This window comes from Mustela nivalis (genome assembly GCF_964662115.1).
Source record: "Mustela nivalis genome assembly, chromosome: 15".
Classification (NCBI taxonomy): domain Eukaryota; kingdom Metazoa; phylum Chordata; class Mammalia; order Carnivora; family Mustelidae; genus Mustela; species Mustela nivalis.
In genome coordinates this window covers 7484222-7499475 of record NC_139034.1, presented here as the reverse complement: position 1 = coordinate 7499475, position 15254 = coordinate 7484222, and the positions used below count along the sequence as shown (strand labels likewise).

At 44.8% G+C, this 15254-nt stretch overlaps 1 protein-coding gene across 5 annotated transcripts in view; it reads left to right on the top strand.

Moving 5' to 3' along the window:
* The window catches only part of SPATA13 (spermatogenesis associated 13), a 342569-nt gene that overhangs the window by 185359 nt on the left and 141956 nt on the right, over positions 1–15254 (top strand). Inside the window, exon 1 of one of the 5 annotated variants that reach the window (XM_082700189.1) lies at positions 7839–8066. The exons of 3 other annotated variants lie outside the window; for them this stretch is intronic. The gene's annotated coding sequence lies outside the window, so the exon portion shown is untranslated. Of the gene's footprint in view, positions 1–7838; positions 8067–8778; positions 8797–15254 lie in introns of those variants that run through there. One more of the 5 variants, XM_082700188.1, reaches the window with a different exon arrangement.

The window sequence follows — 15254 nt, the reverse complement described above, 5'->3', positions numbered from 1 at the left end:
TTCTGATCTGTGAAGGAACCCTCTGTTTTAAAATATACTCTAACTGCCTCCTTAACTTGTCCCTTATTATTTAAAGGCTACTTATAACTGAACACTGAATCATCTTGTTCTCTCCCATTTGCTCTCCTTTACTTTTGAAGTCAGTGGGGGAGGCGGGGGGAGAATTAACTTGGGTTTTAAAATGGAAGAGTTTGGTCAGAGATGAAATTCAAAACTGGTCACATGATTCATCTCAAATTATAGTTGTGGGCTCTGGGGTTATTAGGAGTTTGCTTAGAATTTTGGAGTTGAAAAGAATTATTGTTTTAATAGGACTTATAAAAATGAGCCAAAAAGACCTGGCAGCCTGCCTAGACTGTCAGAACCTTGAATTTAGGAACTGTTTTTTTCAAAAAAAATTTCATACTTCAAGTTTGTAATATACCTCAAGGGATATAATAACATCTAATACTGTATTATTATTATTATTTTATTGAAGACCTAGTACCTGCAATGTACCTAGTGTCATGGGATATCCCAAAGTAAATAAAGTAAAAGAAAAAGTATTTCTGCCCTTAAGGAGGTTATGTCTTTGATCAGTGGTTAAAAAAAAAAATTTGTGTCTGAAGTCTTAGGGTGCTATGATAAAAGAAACAATTAGTGGCCCCTGCATGGCGCAGTCGCTTAAATGTCTCTTGGTTATGGCTCAGGTGGTGATCTCATGGCCCTGACTGGGATCAAGTTCCTCTCTCAGTGCAGAGTCTGCTTGAGATTCTCCCTCTGCTCCTTCTGCCCCTTTCTCTTGTGCACTCACTCTCTCTCTCTCAAGTAAATAAATAAGTCTTTTTTTTTTTTTAAGTTTTAAAAATTTATTTGAGGGGAGGGACAGATTGTGAGTCTGCTGGGGGCAGAGGGCGAGGGAGAAGCGGACTCCCTGCTGAGCAGGGAGCCTGACTTGGGACTTGATCCCAGGACCCTGGTACCATGACCTGAGTCAAAGTCAGACACGTAACTGAGTAAGCCCCCAGGCACCCCAATAAATCTTTTTTTTTTTTAAAGGAGTAATTATTGCCAGCTAAAGTTACATACTGTGTGATTCCAACTATATGACATTCTGGAAAAGGTGAAACTATGGGATGGTGGAGAGATCAGTGGTTGCCAGGGTTAGCTGGGAGGGAGGGAGGAGTAGGTGGAGCACAGGAGGTTTCTAGGACAGTGAAACTATCTGTGATACTGTGATGGTGGATTCGTGACATCCTGCCTTTGTCAAAACCCATGCAACTGTATAATGGAAAAGTGAACCTCGCTGTAACCTATGGACCTGAGTTAATAGTAATGTATCAGTATGGGCTCATCAATTTTAACAAATGTACCACACAGATGCCATATGTTAATAAGGAGGGAAACTGTTGAGGGTGACAATAAGAGTTATGTGGGGACTCTGAACTTCCTGACTAGTTCTTCTGTTAGCTAAAACCTGCTCTCAAAAAATAAAGTCTATTAATTAAAAAAAAAAAAAATAGGGTGCCTGGGTGGCTCAGTGGGTTAAGCATCTGCCTTAGGCTTGGGTCATGAATTTGGGGTCCTGGGATCGAGCCCCACATCGGGCTCTCTGCTCATCAGGGGGCCTGCTTCCCCCTCTCTCTCTGTCTGCCTCTCTGCCTACTTGCGATCTCTGTCTCTGTCAAAAAAAATTAATAAAATTAAAAAAAATATATATATATATATATAAAATAGGGACTCTTGGGTGGCTCAGTTGAGCGTCTGCCTTCAGCTCTGGTCATGATCCCAGAGTCCTGGGATTAGAGTCCTACATCAAGATCCTTGCTCAGCAGGGAGCCTGTTTCTCCCTCTGCTGCTTCCCTTGGTTGTGCTCTCTCTTTCTCTCTGACAGACAACTAAATCTTAAGAAAATATGTGAGTATATAAAATAAATATTTATTTATAAATATTTACATTTATAAATTTATATAAATATATTTATAAAATATAAATATATATATATATTTAAAGATTTTATTTATTTATTTGACAGAGACACAGCAAGAGAGGGAACACAAGCAGGGGGAGTGTGAGAGGGAGAAGCAGGCTTCCTGCTGAGCAGGGAGCCGGATTCGGGGCTCGATCCCAGGGCCTTGAGATCATGACCTGAGTCAAAGGCAGACACTTAACGACTGAGCCACCCAGGCACCCCAAAAATATATTTTATACTATAAACACACACACACTATATTATATATGGTTTTTTTTTTTTCTGCCTCAGGAGATTCATAATCTTCTTGGTTAGTCCTAAAATAAAAGTGTATCTGAGGTCTAGGTTGTCACAGAATACAAAGTAACAAACCTAGGGAAGTTAGGGAAGGCTTCAAAGACGTGAACTTGAGGTGAGCCTTGAGAAAGACTCTGGCGTTCACCAGGCAGATCTGGTTTGCCTGTGTGTGTGCTCTTAGCAGACATTCATATTACATATTCTCTGTAGGTCTGGCGATTCTAAAGTCTTCACACAGATTATCTCGTTTAATTCCCCACTTCAGGGGCCCCTGGCTGGTTCAGTCAGTTAAGTGTATGCCTTGGCTCAGGTCTGGATCCCAGGGTCATGGGATGGAGCCGGGTAAGGCTCCTTGCTCAGTGGGGAGTCTGCTTCTCCTTCTCCCTCTGCCTTTCTCTCTGTGTTTGCTTTCTCAATCTCTCTCTCAAAAAAAAAAAAAAAAAAAAAAAAAAATTCCCCACCACAACAGGGTACATGTTGTTATTTCTATATTACAGTTGAAGAAACAAAGGTTCAAAGGAGCTTATCCAAGGCCACCCAGCTAGGGAGAGGTGAAAGGAGGACCTACGCCGCTCTGCCTGCTTCCGAAGCCAGTGCCTCATCACTAACAAAGAGATTACATCCTGTACAGGATTAAAGGCATGCTGTGACACGGTGAAGGGTAGAGAGATAAAGCAAAATTGATAGATGAAGGTATCATTCATGGCAATTTAATAAAGAAGACAGGATTTCAGGAGTTGCTTAGTTGAGGCAAAGAGAAAGACTATGTTTGTGGAGAACTGGTCTCAAAAAGTCTCCTCTCCAGTCTAGCTAATGTACACCCTTGAAACCTAGAGTCACTGTTCAGAGCGGGTCAGAGTCCTTGCAGAGCTTTCAGAACCAGTTGGGAATTGGGCTCTGCAGACAGCTACTTCCCCCACACTCGTGGCTTTGTGTAGATTCTGGTTGTCTGGTAAGAAAGCTGGGGACATGGTTTCACTGCTCATTCTTTTCTCTTCCTTATGGCTGCCTTGCCCATCTTATTCCTTCCAGAGCCATCAGATTCCCTCCAGCATCCTTTTGGCTGAGCCCACAGGGAAGGCACAGTAGAAGGTTACTGGAGCTGGCTTCTGGACAAAGAACAAGGAAAATGGGCACCTGGGTGGCTCTGTTGGTTAAGCATCTGTCTGCCTTCAGCTCAGGTCATGATCCCAGGGTTTAGGATTGAGGCCCGCATTGGGCTCCTTGCTCAGCAGGAAGCCCGTTTCTCCTTCTCCCATTCCCCCTGCTTCTATTTCCTCTCTCGCCATCCTCTCTCTGTCAAATAAATAAATAAAATAGAATCTTAAAAAAAAAAAAAAAGAACAGGGAAAACCCTTTTCTCTCTATGCCCAGATTAATTGGACACTACTTACTCTCCCTCCAATAGATATTTATGTGCCCAAATAATTTGACAAATACCAGACATTACTCTTCCATCCTAGGAAGCTTGGGTTTAGAGAGATGTCTGCTCTGATAAACTGTGGAATAAAAGACTGCAAATCGTTCTTAACCATTCTGATCAATAATGATAGCTACCGTTTATGGAGCATTTACCACGTGCCAGAGAGTGAGTTAGGATTTTACATACATTATCACAAATTCGCCACAGTATGTCACAGAGAAGGAGAAAGTCGCAGAGGGGTTAAACAATTTTCCTGGAGCCACAAGGCTGGCTGATGCCTGTTCAGGTTTTACCTTCCCCTTCAGGGACAACTGTGGGCCAGCCAAGCTATCTTTTCTCCCCTTCCCACTTTCACAACCAATTAAGAAACAGGACACTGGAGACTGACAGATGAAGATAAAAATGTCAGTGAGAATGTCCCTGAGATAAAGTCAATGAGAGACTGTGACTTTGGGTCTGTGTGACAAGTTCTGGTTAATATTCTCTGCATGGCCCTCCCGCTTCCCCAGCCAGGTATGGACCATCAGGTACCCCAACCAGGTGACAGTCTGGCTCTGAGGAAGAGACACTGGCCTCAGATTGCTCCCTGGAGTAGTCTGGGTTGAGAAGTCGAAAAGAGTGAAAAGCTTTAATAAATCATTATTAGGTTAGGAGGAGCAATGGATTTCTCCCACCAGTCAGGTAACTTTTTAAGCAGAAGAGGGTGAGGCTCGAGGCCAGAAGGGTTCCATTTTGGAAGCTCCTCGAAGAAAAACAATCTAAAACAAGGAAAAAGGAGTTTGCTTTCTGTATTAGCGTAGCTGCCATGACAAAAGACCACCCTGGGTGGCTTGAACAACAGGAGTTTATTTTTTACATTTTTGGAGGCTGGGAGGTCCAAGGTGTCTGGTGAAGACACACTTTCTGGCTTGCAGCTGGCCCCGTTCTTGCCATGTCCTCCCAAGGGAGAGGAAGTGGGAGAGGGAGAGAACCAGAGTTCTCTTCTTATTAGGCCACGGATCCCATCATGGGATCCCACCTTCATGACTTCCTCTAAACCTGCTTACCTTCCAAGGTCCTACCTCCTAAAACCATCTCATTGTGGGGTGGGACTTCAACATATGAGGCTGAGAGGTGGGAGACAAGCGTTGCATCCAGAGCACTTTCTTCCCTTGTCCCTGCTCCTGAAAAGCCCCTAAGGAGTGGGGACTTTCAGCAGAGGAACACCATCATGAGTCCTCAGGACACTGAGGGAAGTCCCAGTACAGTCTTCTTCATAGTGTTCAAAAGCAGGAGCATGGAATCAAATCCTCGACCCATTACTTACCAGCTGGGTAACCTTAGACAATTAATTCACCTTCTCTGATGCTTGTTTCCCCCATCTTTAAAACAGGAACATAATAGTACTTCGGGGGCTGCTTTGAGGCTTTAACGAAATAAGGAATGTCAATGACACAGCATATTAAAGTGCTCAATAAATAGTAACAGAAACATTAAAATTTTGGAGACGTAATTATGAGAAGAAAGAAAAGTGCACCGCACACTTGGGTGAGAAATGGTAGCTTCTATCCCTGGACACTCTCTTGCAGAAAGCACCAGTGAGTGGTGTTACAATGAATCTTGGGGAAAAGCTGTAGGTTGGCTACTGTTAGAATTTCGGCTCCTAGTCAGTGTCTGGTAGTAGCAGATCATGGAGAGGAACAAAAAAGTTCAAAGAAGCCTTGGGAGGTTCTCTTTTGTAGGGAGGGTAGAAAGCAGATGTCAACTTTGTTTGCAGGGCAGTGACTGATGGCTGGTCCTGTGGGCAAAGAGAGAGGTCACTACAGGAGACTTAGGCCTTTTTACTCAGAAGCCACACTGAAATTCCCCTTGCAGTGATGGAAAGTGAAGGATACTTAGAGACCGCTGGTCCAGATCTCTCATTTAATTGATTAGAAAAATGAGATGGTGATTTATCCCCTTCATGCTTTGGCTAGTGATGGTGCTGAGTGTTAAGCATCCAATCCCTCCAGGTCATATCAGTGAGTTTTTTCTTGAACTATCCTGCCTTGTTCCAACAACTTAGTATCTTTTGTCTCAGGAGCTCAAGATTCTCCCTAAAACAATATATATATATATTTTTTTAAAGGGCAAGAACTAGTAAGTATTAAGCCCCTGTGTGGGCTAAGATGCTAGGATTCTTATATGGGGTCAAGTTTGGTATTTTCCGACCAATGCAGAGAGAGAGGGGTTTCCCTTTTCCCTAAGGACACTGAAACTCAGGCAAAAAGGCTTTGCTAGGGTCATAGGTGTCACGGAGGCAGATGCTTCTAACTCTACGGAGCTCCAAGTATTTGAGGGCCAGGACTCTTTAATTCTACCCCCCACCCCCGAACTTGGTTTTGAGTATAGTGTTTTTCTTCACTAGAAAAAGTGTTGCATGTAAATATTAATTATGATTTCAAAGAAGGCAGAAATGATCCTTTGAGACCCAGATTTTTTAAAAAGAAAAACAAAAATTTTCTCCCCAGATGGGTGCTAATTCTAGAGATCATTAAAAAATTCAATGTAGCCCTTGAAATTTTTTTTAACAATAGTAGAATAGATATAATTTTTAACATTTATAAGAGCTTTAGACAGATGTTTTAAAAGTTATATAAAATAAAAATAAAATGGAATATTTGATATTAACCTCTCATGCTATGCCTCCAAAATTTTCCATAGTTTGCTTGCATAATATTTTTTCTGCTTTAAAAATATATATGCTCCTTGCCAAAAATGTGGGGATTTCAATAAAAATTCACATAACAAAAAAAATTTGTTCAAATTTCCCCCACTCAGAGTTAATTACCATTAATATTTTGGTGTGTTTGCTTTAATTAACAGACTTTTTAAAGAGCAGTTTTAGGTTTACAGAAAAGTTTTTTTCTGTAAAGGAGAGCTCCCATATACTAACCCTCCCTCCCCCCAGTTTCTCCTATCATTGACATCTTAGGTAACTGTGGTACATTTGTTAGAACTGATGAGTCAATATTGATACATTATGATGAACAGGTTTACATTCCAGTTCACTCTTTCTGTGGATTTTGACAAATGCATAACCACTTGTAACCACCATTTGATTTTTTTTTTTTACTATTTTAAAAAAGTTTTTTCACTATTTAGAAGTTTTTTCACTGTTTAAAAAAGCATATATAAAGTTAATTTTTACTCCTCATTGAGTACTTTAATCGTTTTATGTTTTTTAGTTTAAAAAAAGTTGTTATGGTTCTTTGATTATAAAAATAATCCACGTTTAAAGTAGTGTTGGTGGATAATAACCGTTTAAATGAATCATCTAAAAACTGGCACTTATTAAAAGAATATGTTTACAAGTTTCATTAGTTGCATGTAAACAATCAACAGAGTGTTTGGGGTCCACATCCTCGCACAGAAGGGCTTGCTTCGCCTCTGTAGTTTTCATGTGAAATTACTGATTACCCTTTGGACCACAAGGAAAAGGTTACGGTAGTGCTTTGAGTGGCTTCACTAAACAGTACAATAAGACTTGCCCTAGTTCCTGGGGAGAAGGGTAGTTTTAAAAATCCGCACCCAGTGTTTCCTTTGCTCAGAAGTGAGCATAGCCTCTGCTCCTTCGCGTAAAGAGAACTTCAAACCGAGGCAGAAGTGGGGCAAGTGGACTGGGGTACCAGGGGTTGCTTGGGCTACTAGGTGGCTCCTCCCACCCTGGGCTTGTGAGGCTGGGGGTTGATGGCGTAGGGGAAGAGACTGGCTTAGGGGGACCCGGCGGGGGGTGGTGGTATGGGGTAGTCTCTGGGGGTGGTTGGAAGAGAGCCGGGCTCGGGGTGTAGCTGAGGGCAAGAGGAGTTGGGGGTAAGTGTAGCAGGGCCAGGGGCGTGGCTGGGGGATATCCTGATGGGAGATGAGGGATGCCTTGAGGGGCTGGGAAAGGCTGGGAAGATGGTGGGGGAAGCCGGGATGTTGGTAGGGACCGGCTTGGCCGGGTCTCCGGGCAGGGGGCGCGGCAAGGCCGGGGTGCAGAGGGTGAGTGTGGTCGGGAGCACGGCCTAAGTGGACAGAGAACCCGGCTGGAGGCGCGGCCGAAACGGGTCGGGGGCGTGGCCTGGAGAGGAAGAGGGAGAGCCGGGTTGGGGGCGTGGCTAGGGCGTAGCTCTAAAATGGGCTGGGGGTGTGACCCGAGGCGGGGTGGGGGCGTGGCCTGGGAGTCCGGCTGCCGCGGCGCGGGCGGGATTCAGCGCCGCGCTTTCTCTGGCAGCCGCCCCGCCCGCCGCCAGCCCAGAGGCAGCGCACGGGAGCAGAGGCTTCTGCGAGAGCCCGGCGTGCTCCGAGCTCCGTGGGACCCGGACCGGCCCAGTGTCGCAGGGACGTCTTGGATCCTCTGGCTTTGGAAGCTCCGCCGAGTGGGAGCCGCACGAGGTGAGGCTGCACCCCGGCGTGCGTCTGTGCGGGGCGCGCGCGGGGCGTGGGGGCAGGCGTCTGGGGCTGTTAGCCCGGAGACCACGGAGAGGAATTAGCCCCAGGCGACGGCTTTCAAAGCCCGAGGACGCCCTCCTTCGTCCTCCATCCTCCTGGCCGCTTCTCGGGGCAGCCCTAGCTGCCCACCTGTTGGTGCCCTGCAGTGGTTGCTCGGCGACCCCCCCAACCCCCAGGTTCGGCCAGCGGCGTTGACCCCGGGGAGCGCGTGCAGCCGGCTCTCCTGGAAGAGGTCGTCTCCGGCGCGACCCGTTCGGGGATTACCCTGAAACTTTACCCCGAGCTCCCGACTCGTTGGGCCTGGCCTTCGAGGTTGCGCGGGGAGGGCGGACAAAGGTTCGGGGAGCCTGGTGCGGCCGGTGTTCCCTTCACAGCTCCGCTCCCTCGGGTGGCGCCACCGGTGCCACCGGCACCGGCCCGGGTCTGCTGTAGCTGGTTGCCATGGAGCGGATGCGGTCCGAGAACTTAGTTTTGAAAGCAAGATTCTCCTCAGGTCCCAACTACGTCTCATTTCACGAGAAAGACCGCCGGGACTCGGTGTCTGTCGCCTCTGAATTGGAAGGTTTGCTGGAGTCGGCTTGGTTCCAGCTGTGGTTGACGTGGTGCGGGAATTTGCATACTAGCTCCAGGAAGGTAGACACCAGCAGTGCTGCTCACGTCAGGGGGAACTCAGGTGACCTGGGCTGGCTGGCGGGCCACCCATCTGACTGTGTAAAGTTACAGAGCCTCAACAAATTTCCCCTCCCTCCAAACGCGAGAAAACAAACCAAACCAAACCAACCAACAAAAAAACTCGGGTTAGTTGCTTTGCCTCACTGGATGATAGTGTCGGTAATAGAACAATAATTTGAATTTAGTGAACACTTATTATCAAGACTATCCAAAAATCAACACCCCCCCCCCCAGGTTTTCTCTGCTCCTCATATCATTTTTTGTGTTGCCTGGTGTTTTCATTACCACAACCTCCCTTCAGATCTCCCAGTTCTTTGCTTCCCTTTGCTAACAGGCACAGAAATCTCACTCCATTTTATTTGTGCACCATTCATAACAAATGCACCTTTTCTACATGTCCCCCAACTTGCATACCTCCTCATTCCATTGTTCTCCTGGTGCCTGTTAATTATGCACTCCTCCCTGTGCTACCCTTGTTCTCTGCCCCCACATCCTTTATAGAGTTTTATGTGACTGGTTTTTATACGATATTGTAATTTTCAGTGACCTCCTTCGGCCCCCAAATTTGCCATCTTCCAACCAGGATGATTATCTGTTTTTTTATTTGTGCTGTGCACGTGCACATGTGTTGCTTCTCTCCCCAATTTCTCCCACATGGTGCTTTCTTGCCTTTTACCTACTTCTCCACAAATGCTTTCCCTGCTGCTGCCTTCACAGCACACCTTGTTTCAGTTCCTTTGGTTGTGAATTTTCTACGCCACCACCATTCCTAGGTTCCCTTTCCTCTTTTACAATCAGTCCTCCATTAGGTTGCAGACATCTTCATTTCAGACTGCCTGAAAAGGGTCCGAAGGTGGAGGGAGGGAGCCTCTGCCTTTCCCCAGGAGTACCCTGGATTTCAGGACCTTCCAATCTGCTCCAGCATCATATACATAGTTACTGGATTATGTTAATATTGATATCAATATTGAATATACTTATCAAACAGTTAGTCTGGGCCGGGCTCTCTTCTGAGGGATTTACATGCTCTAATACCTCATTAATCCTCCTCACATCCCTGAAATGTAGATACTATTACTTTCCCCATTTTACAGATGAGACAAGAGAGGCTGAGAAGTAACAGGCCCAATTTCTCAAGGCTCTCTAGTGGCAGAGCCCTTCTTGCCAGGCGCTGAACTTCTATGCTATAGGAACTTCTGAACTCAGACATAGGCTGGGATTTGGTTTTGGGAATAAGGTCATGAATTGCACCTTTTATTTAGTCTGCAGTTTACAACAATTGAGGGCATATTATCTATACCTATAGAACAGTGCAGGGGGAAAATCCAATGCCTGATGTCCTTTGGAAAGATTGGGGACACTCTCTGGGCTGACTGTCAATTCAGGCTTTCTTTCAGTTGGCTTCCTAAAGAGAATACATTGGTCCCCTTAGCTACAGGAAGGCTGGAAGAGAGATAATCACCAGCAGTCTCCTGTGCATTGGGAATTTGAGATTCACTTTGACTAGTTGGTCAGACCTCTAGGGCCCCCCTGATAGCCCTGTGATTTTATGAGTCTCGTTTATTTCTATTTCATTATGTAATCTCAAAAGCTTGTTCAAATATTTCCTAGTTGGTCTTTACCATCCTGAAAGTTGGAGGCAAATATTTCCCCTTTTGCAGCTATTGAGGCAGAGTGTAGGTAAAGTTTTATACTTTGATAGCTTGAAGGGATCTTACGCTCCACAGATGAGGAAACTGACCCAGAGAAGTAAAATGATGTCTCCAAGGGAAAGCAGTAGTCTCCAAAGGCTAGGAGACCTGAGCTTAGATCCCAGATCTGTTGATCTTTGGTCCAGGGCTCCTCATGACTGGCTGTACAGCTTGGTGGGTTGATCTGTCTGCTTGCTGCTGAAAACAATGAGCCTTCTTTCCTCTTCCTTTCCTGAGCTAAGAGGTTCTGGAAGGATTCATTTAAAATAGAAATTGTCAGGGTTTTCTGGGTTTGTTTTTTTTTTTGGTCTGAAAGCTAAACACTTAAAATGTTTGCTTTTGAAGTATGTAATGGCATAAATGGGATCATAAAATCATGGAAGTATAAATTCAGAGGATTTAGAAAAGTAATTTTGTTATTTCCAAAACATCAGGAAGGAACACCAAATGTACATTGCTTTCTAGAGGCAAATCATATAATACGTGGGCGTTTGAAGATCAGTAACTGTAATTTTTAATTGTATTTTCCATTTGCAGACAAATGCATTAGGCACAAAGTGCTCATATGATTTCCTTCATCCTTGCATCTCACATGAAACAAGTGAAGGGGACAGAGCGTGTCAGGTTAGCTTTTCTTTCTGTGTTGGCTCTGCCATGCTCTCCCCCTTTTCTTGGACTGGGACTCCCACCTAAGCCCCCCTGATTCCCAGCTCCTACCTTTCTATTTAATTCCTTCCCTCCAGGAACCCTCCGGGAACCTAGAGGGTAGTATTTACCCATGCTGCTTAACTCATTCTGTATCAGTCTTTCTTGACAGAATTAAACCCTAATGCCCTAAGGTACACGTCGTATGTAATTAACTTCTCTGATGCTTCTAGAATGAGAAGGGCAGTTATGGTTCCATCCTTGGGAGAATTGAGGGTACAGTAGTTATCTCAAGTATTTATCTGTGTTCTGTGGTTGAGATGAGGATCATTCTAACTAAAGAGCAAATTAGATTTCTCTGCTCCCCTTTAACAGCTGAGAAAATGGAGGTGAAGGACTATTTCATGGCCAAAGCCTCATAGTAAGTGACAAGGATGAGATTGGAGCACTGGGCTGCCTGGCTCAGGAGATCTGAGTATATGCTTCCATGTGTCTGTCTCCTCTGTCCCTTGTAACTCCCTTTGGCTACACTCTTTTGCAGAGGCTTTTCCGAACTAGATGGTTCCTGTTTGGTGAACTGCAGATGTAACATTGCATCTGCAATTGGTGGGGAGGGGCAGGCTCATAAGAGTTTCAGGGCCCATCCCTGTCTGTCTCACTTGGGATGTACATGGCGCTTTGTCATTGCCTGAGAGGGCTCTGGGAGCTGCTGCCATGCCACGAATGGAAAGAGGATGATACAGATTTCTAATACATGGCAGTGACTGTGGTCAGAATGTCCATATTTGTGGATGCAGGTAATATCGCGTGCTTTTGCCCTAATATTCAAATGTCCTCGAGACACAATTGTTACCCCATCTTCACCAGACCTTAAAGGACTAGATTTCTTGGTCAGATATAACCTCTGCCTGTTTCCCTGCAGTAGGACCACTCTGTATCATTGTGGAAGAAATGAGAACTCAACATTGTAATTTCAGGGACCGTGTGCCTGACTCATAATATCTTTGGGCGCTCTTGCCTGCCAGATCTGGACTGGAACCTTCCCCTGCCTCCCATCCTCACTCTCTGGAGTCAGCCAGGTTGGGGAGCTCTGAGAGGACTCTGCATGGCTAACTTGGAAGGAGAGGGCAACCAGCCTTTCCCCAGCCCCCACTGACACCATGACAGAGTTTTTTCCCTAAGACTAGCAAGCTGTCCTTGGAGAAAAATAGAACCCAGGTCTGAAATGACCAGACAGACTGGAAAGTGTTGTTGGTGGAGGGAGGCAGCCTGCCAGAAAGTGGGAAACTGCGATCTCATGCTCTAGGGCAGATGCAAGGGGAGGGTGAGTCCAGGATTTTATTGTCTTAAAGTGGAGGGACAGGAGGTGGGGAATGAGATATGTTCCTGCTACTGGAACTTTGATCACAGTCTTTTGTAGAAATTATCGTTCTATATAAACAGTGAGCAGTCTTGTACTTGAGTGTTAAAATTACAATTCAGTCACATTAAACACATTTCTGAGGTCAGGCCCTAGTATTTAACTACCGTGTATGGTGAGAGATGGAGTCCTGAGTCCTGAAACAACTTACACATGTATGTTGAGACACATCCAGCTTATACACTGAAATCAGCTATAGCTCTGAGAAAGCCAGCTCCTACTTGAGTCTTGCTTCTACTTGCTCCATTCCCACCCTTCCTGGTAGACTGGCGTGCTCACATGTGCATGCTTATAGTGTATCTTTTTTGTGCCAGGCCTGTGCCAGATGGAGAAGATGGAAAGAGTCCTCAGAAACAGCTGTGGTCCTCAAGGAGCCTCACATTCCTGTCCAGTGGGGGAGGTAGATGTGTGAAAGGAAAGTCTTAAAATGTGTAGCAGATATAGTGATCAGTTTGTGAGGAGTGGATTTAGGGAGCCCATGAGAGATCTAGGATCCAGGAAGCCTTCCTGGAGGAGGGGTTAACTACAGCCTGGGCTGAATGGGATGAGCAGATTGGGGAAGGAGCTGACAGAGGGAGGCATAATGCAGGTGGATTCAGCCAGATTGAGTAAGCACAGGTGGGGAGACAGACTTTAGCTCCGGGACCCTAGGGACTCTGAACACTTCTGCATGGCATAGCTCCCAGCTTATCATTTATGACTGTTGTGTGTCTAGAGCAGTGGTTTGGCCTGAGTATCACTTGGGGATTTGTTGGAAGAGCAAATTCTAGGGCTTTCTCTCAGACCTGTGGAGAGCTGCAGAGGTCCAGAGTTTGAGAAGCACTGTTCTAGTACATGTGCTTTCAGGAGGTCCTAAATAGTTATTCTTCATGGCTACACGATAAGGTTTTCAGAGAGTGAAAACTCTGTTCCTACCTGGTTGGATTGGGTAGGATTTTCCTCAAGTCCACAGCTGTCCACATGTCCTGCATCTCTTTGCCAAGTGTATGTACTTTCTCACAATTTCTCCCCGCCCCCCACTTCATTTCATTGCCCATTAGTGTTTTATATTATTTCTGTAACACCTCCATCTTTCCTGATTTTTAGTGTTGGCAGTAGTCAAACTGAGTTCAGATCCTAACTCTGCTATGTGACCTTGGGAAGGTATTAATTACCCTTTCTGTGCCTCAGTTGCCTTATCTGAAAAATGTAGGTGGGAACAATACCCGGCCTTTTGGTAGCATTTCAAACTTCACTGCACATTTGAATTAGCCAGGTTTTTTTTTGTTTTGTTTTGTTTTTTTTAAAGTTGATTCCTACTCCCTCCCCAAATACTATGATTGGTTTTGGGTGTGACCTAAGCATTGAAATTTTTAGCAGCTTCCCATGTGCAGGGAGGTTTGGGAATCACTGTGCTCAGCTGTTGGGAGGATGAAATGAGTCCATTCTTGCTTAGCAGAGTGCCTGGCGCAATAATTGCTTCGTATACATGTGCTGGAGGAGACTCTGATGGTTTTATGGCAACAAGAGGGGAAAGTGAGCCATTTCAGTTGTTTGATGAAGACTTGTTAATTGTCAAATGCCTGTTGGTTTGGAAATCTCTGGTGGTCCCGTCTTTTGTTCTGAGAGTTGAGAGGTGAAATAGCCCAGTGCGATGGATCTCCACGTCTAATTCTCTAAGCCCTCTCTTTGCAAGGGTCATGCTGTAAACAGAGTGTGTCCTCCCCCACAGCCTTCTCAGCCCTGGGCACCATTTTCCCAATTCTCTATGGAAAAACTCCAATTTTTGGAATATAACCATTCTACAATCATGAAGTAGCAATGCTTTACAACATGGGTGGGGAGTACTTAATATTTGGGGACCATTGCTGTCTACGTTTTTCAGATAAGGCAGTTGAAACACAGAGCGGTAAATGCCTTCCCAAGGTCACAGAGTTAGCAAGCAGCAGAGTTGGGATCTGAACCCAGTTTATTTTGTACCAGTTCTAATCTGTCATTTGTACCTAAATGCCAGTTTTCAAACCTGGAATAAATCTTTAGACTTCATCTCTTTGGCATGGTTCTATTTTCTGGGATCTAAATGTCACTATGTCCTAAATTATGTATTTCTAACCATTACTTGAAAAGATGTATAATCTTTTTGCATGCCCTGTCTTGTCACATACATTAAATTAACGTTTATTCATTGTTTTATTAATTTGACAACTATTGATAAGTACCTGCTTTGTACCAAAAGAGCCAAGCTAGCAAGTTTATTTCTTCCCTTCCTCCTTTGGAGGGACAAACATGTCTCTGTCTCTATCAGCATGTGTAAGTATTTCGGTTTTGATTTATAACTGCAGTCTTTTCTATACCTGTCTTTTTTGGTGACATAATTCTTCCACTTTTAATAATGGAACATCTGAAGGACATTTTTCCTGTTGACTTCATGGGCCTTCCTTGAAGCCTGCTGAGATTAATTAAGCCAAACCCCATGCAACAATTATTCTAATTTATCCTGGCAAGTTATTAAAATGTAGGTTGCCTGGGACCAGGAGGCTTGAGTAAGTGAGCAATAGTTAGTACCCTCAGAAGGAAATGGGTGATGCAGATTGAGTTCTGTGGGTTAGTCCTATCTTTCAGTCTACAACCAGTCCTCTTAGTGTGGCCAAACTAAACAAAGAAATGAGAAATAAGTGAATTCATATCTCAGGTTTCTGATTTGTGCTCTTTCTGTGAAAAAGA